The sequence below is a fragment of the Panthera pardus genome, unplaced genomic scaffold, assembly GCF_024362965.1.
Source record: "Panthera pardus isolate Hobbes unplaced genomic scaffold, ASM2436296v1 HiC_scaffold_10, whole genome shotgun sequence".
Classification (NCBI taxonomy): Eukaryota; Metazoa; Chordata; class Mammalia; order Carnivora; family Felidae; genus Panthera; species Panthera pardus.
In genome coordinates, this window is record NW_026526655.1 from 112,144,231 (window position 1) to 112,149,471 (window position 5,241).

Genomic DNA, 5,241 nt, shown 5'->3' on the forward strand with positions numbered 1-5,241 from the left:
TATAAACATTTGTGTACAAATTTGTGTATGAATATGTATTTTCAGTCTTTAAAAATTTTTTTTAAAAATGTTTATTCATTTTTGAGAGAGAGATTGACAAAGCATGAGTGGGAAAGGGACAGAGAGAGAAGGAGACACAGAATCTGAAGCAGGCTCTAGGCTCTGAGCTGGCAGCACAGAGCCTGATGCGGGGCTTGAACCCACAAACTGTGAGATCATGACCTGAGCTGAAGTTGGATGCTTAACCAACTGAGCTACCCAGGCACCACTGTATATTCATTCTTTTAGGCATATGCCTAGTTGCGGAATTGCAAGGTCATATGGTAATTTTATGTTAAGTTTTTGAGAAGGAACAAAATTTTTTCCACAGTGACTGCACTATTTTATAATTCCAGCAATGTGTAACGGTTCCAATTTTTCTAGATTCTTGCCAGGACTTGTGTGTGTGTGTGTGTGTGTGTGTGTGTGTGTGTGTGTGTGTGTTTTAGAGCCATCCTAATGGGTATGAAGAAGTATCACATTGTGGTTTTGATTTACATTTTCCTAATAACTAATGCTTGTTTGCTATTTGTATATCTTCTTTGGCATAATGTCTATTCAAGTAATTTTCCTGTAATTTAGCTGGATTTTTTTTCATCTTTTTTTGTAGCTGAGTTATAAGAGATACAAGAAATCTTTATATATTTTTGATACTAGACCCTATCAAATATGTGATTTGCTAATATTTTATCCTATTAGTTAGATTTGTCTTTTCACTTTTTTGATAATGATTTTTGATGCACAAAAGATTTTTGATTTAGACAAATCCAGTTTATCTATTTTTCTTTTGTTGGTCCTGTTTTTGATGTTATATCCAATAGTACATTGTCAAATCCAAGGTATGGAGATATACCTCTATGTTTTTATTCCCGAGTTTTATGTTTTAGCTACTATATTTAGCTCTTTGATCAATTTTTAAAAATATTTAAGTGTTTATTTATATTTGACAGATAGGGACAGAATGGGTGGAGCAAAGAGTGAAGAAGACAGAATCTGAAGCAGACTCTGGTCTCAGAGCTGTCAGCACAGAGCCTGACGTGGGGCCTGAATCCACACACCATGAGATCATGACCTGAGCCAAAGTCAGACACTTAACTGACCAAGCCACCCAGCTGCCCCTCTTTGATCAATTTTGAGTTGATTTTTGTCTGTGGTGTGAGATAGGGGTCCAACTTTATTTTCTTGCTTATGGATGTCCAATTGTCTCAGTATCATTTGTTTGCCTATTCTTTTCCCATAGGATGATCATCTTGGCACTATTGATGAAACCAATTAGCTGCAAATGTATAGGTTTATTTCTGGATTCTCAAGTCTATTCCAATGTTCTATATGTCTATCCTTATGCCAGTAGCACACCGTTCTATTACTGTAGCTTTGTTATAAGTTTTGAAAGTTAGATGTGTGAGCCCTCTGATTTTGCTCTTTTTGATTTAATTTGACTATTTGGTTCCCTTGCAATGCCATGTGACTCATAGCATCAATCGTTATATTCTTGAAAAAAAATATTATTTAATCTGTAGATAACTTTGAATATTATTGACATCTTAACAATACTAAATCTTTTAATCTATGAACAGGAGCTATCTTTCATTCATTTAGTTATTTAATTTCTTTCAGCAAAGTTTTATAGTTTTCAGTGTATAAGTCTTTCACCTTAATTAAATTTATTTCTAAGTATTTTATTTTTTTTGGATGCTATTGATTATTGTTTGTTGCACATGGACTTGTTTTATTTTCTTTTAAGATTGTTCTTCACTGGTGTATAAAAATGCAACAGATTTTTGTATGTTAATCTTGTACCCTGCAACTCTGATGAATTTATTTATTGACTCTAGTAGTTTTTTAAACATTATTTATTTATTTATTTATTTATTTATTTATTTAGAGAGAATGAGAATGAGCAGGGGAAGGGCAGAGAGAGAGGGAGACAGAGAATCCGAAGCAGGCTCTGCATCATCAGCTTAGAGCCCAATGCGGGGCTCAATTTCACAGACCATGAGATCATGACCTGAGCCAAAATCAAGAGTCGGGCGCTTAACTGAGTGAGCCACCCAGGTGTCCTGGCTCTAGTACTTTTTTGTGTGTGGATTCTTTGAGTTTTCTATATAAAGAATCATGTAATCTGTGAATAGGTTTAATAATTATTTATTGATTTTATGTTGATAATTTTAAATTGCTAAGTGATGATTTTTTTGGTCTACTTTTTAAAAATTTTTTTTAATGTTTATTTATTTTTGAGAGACAGAGTGTGAGCCAGGGAGGGGCAAAGAGAAAGAGAAAGACACAGAATCTGAAGAGGATACAGGCTCTGAGCTGTCAGCACAAAGCCCAACACAGGGCTCGAACTCACAAGCCATGAGATCATGACCTGAGCCGAAGTCGGACGGTTAACCGACCAAGCCACCCAGGCGCCCCTGAAAAAACATTTTAATGACTATGTCATTCCATCTTTGTGCGTGTGCAGGAACATATTTGCTTTTCTCCAAATGATGATTATTTTTCTTCTCCTTTTTTTACTTTTTTATTTCCCTTACTTTTTAACAAATAATCATAAATCATGACATAAGGAGAATCTTTGAGTTTGTATCTTTATAGGTTTCTGGTCATTTATTTATATTTTCCTAATTTATTTTAATAAATGACTAGGTCTTTTTGATGCATATTGCTACACTTATTTTAAAAACACACAAAATTTTCCATAGCTAACATAACATTAGTGGCCTCATCTTTTGATATATTGAACATTGGAAAGGAATATAACAGGGAGTTTAAGTCTCTGGTTTTGATATCAGGCCAGGGTTGGGTTTGAATCCTGGCTTCACCAGTGTCTAATCTGTAACTTTCAGCAAGCTCCATAAACTCTAAGTCTCTATTCTTCTTCTGTAAAATGGGGAAATGTTAGCACTTGCCACCTAGGTTTTTTATGTGAAATGAAATAATAATAGCAGCTGTATGGCACACAATTAACTACTCAACTAGCATGAGCTAGTATTAACATTTAAAATATAGATAATTTAACAACTCAGGCAACAACAGATGTTGGTGAGGATGCGGAGAAAGAGGAACACTTTTGCACTGCTGGTGGGAATGCAAACTGGTGCAGCCACTCTGGAAAATAGTATGGAGGTTCCTCAAAAAATTAAAAATAGAACTACCCCATGACCCAGAAATTGCACTACTAGGTATTTATCCAAAGGACAAAAAAATGCTGATTTGAAGGGGCTATTCACCTCAAGGTTTATAGCAACACTATCAACAATAGCTAAATTATGGAAAGAGCCCAAATGTCCATTGACTGATGAATGGACAAAGAAGATATGGTATGTATATACAATGGAATACTACTTGGTGATCAAAAAAATGAAATCTTGCCATTTACAACAATGTGGATGGAACTAGAGTGTATTATTCTAGGTGAAATAAGTCAGTCAGAAAAAGACAAATATGATATAGTTCACTCATATGTGGAATTTAAGAAACAAAACAGATAAACATAGGGGAAGGAAAGCAAAAACAAGATAAAAACAGAGAGGCAGACAAAGTACGAGAGACTCTTAAATACAGAGAACAAACTGAAGGTTGCTGGAAAGGTGTTGGGTGGGGGGATGGACTAGATGGACGATGGGCATGGAGGAGGGCACTTGTTGGGATGAGCACTGGGTGTTATACATAGGGGATGAATCACTAAATTCTATCCCTGAAATCATTATTACACTATATGTTAATTAATTTGGATTTAAATTTTTTAAAAATATAGATAATTTGATGGGAAAACATGATACCTTTGTGTTTGGTATTCCATTCATTTAAAAGTACTTATAATAAGCTTCATTTAGGGGATCTTGGGCTGGGCCTGGTGGCAGGCCAGTTAGGAACATACTCAGGAAAGCATCTGCTCCTGAGCTTACTCTTGTCTTTTCTCTTTCCAGAGGCTTTTCTCAGTGTATTTTTGTGTCATTCTTTCCATGTTTGGATTTCAGCCTTTTTGGAATTGTTGGTGCTTTTTGTATGTCCCATGAGGGTGTGAACAGGGGAAATGGGAGGCACTGTGGCCTTCCCCTTGTCAGCCCACAAATCCTGCACCTCTCACATGTAGGCTAGATGGCTGTGGGAGGGACTGTTACCCTGGAGGAGTGATTCAACAACATACACAGTAAAACAGTAGCACTGTGCAGTGATCGTCATGTGCAAACAAGGCACTTAGGAAGTGGGGAAGACACAGTTACAGGCAGAAAGCCTGGCCCTGGGGAATATGGCAGGCTGGCTTTAGATCAGGGGCAGCCGCTGTCCAGCCACTGATCCTGGCTGATCGTGGGTGATGCTTTGAGACTCAGTTTTCCTCCCCACAAGAAGAAATTAGTAATCTTGGCTTGTGAGGCTGCTGAGAGGGTAAGTGAAATAACAGGTACAAGTGACTATAGGGAGGTGCACAAAAATGGATTTCCAACGCTTCCCAAAAATAATCATGCATTTTTACTTTGTATAATTCTACATTTCAAGTTTCCTGAGCATTTACTGGGAGCTAGGCTATCTCTTCCTGGAGATAATTAGGGTCACAGTCTTGGCCTTGAAGAAATGGGAGAGACACTAATGGACAATTGTTTCCCATAGGGGTTGAGCACGGAGGAATGAACTTCACTATAGCCTCAGCAGTTAGGGAAAGCTTCCCAGAGGAGGCAATGCCCTAACTGAGGCTTTAACATCACCCAGGACAGACAAAAGAGGGTGGGAGATTTTGTAGCCTGTGGAAGCAACATACCTATTGGTTTTAGTTATCTCAATGACCAGGTTTGATCGCAGGTCAGGTAAGTGGGAAACAAGGGTGTGGAGAAAAAGCCAATGATGGAAGTCCCTGCGTGCTGGGGTAGGTGAAAGTGCAAGGTAGGGGTTCAAGATCACACTCACCAGTCCTTAGGAAGTTCTCTTATGAGTGTTCCCAGCTGCTTACTAGTACTGAAGAAGAATGGTGTCTAGGACCACGGCTTGGCACCAGCAGCTGCATACTTTTTGCCTACAGTCTAGGGTCCCCAACACCCATTTTCTTACTTATATCTGGAACCCCTTTGCTACAGTTGAAGTTAGGTCTGGAGACAGGCCCCATGGCCAACAATATCACAACCAGCATCAGTTGATATTTGTCCTTGTGTAGCAAACAGACACGATGATTCCACTGCTTTCCCTGACCTAATACTCTGGTTGAGT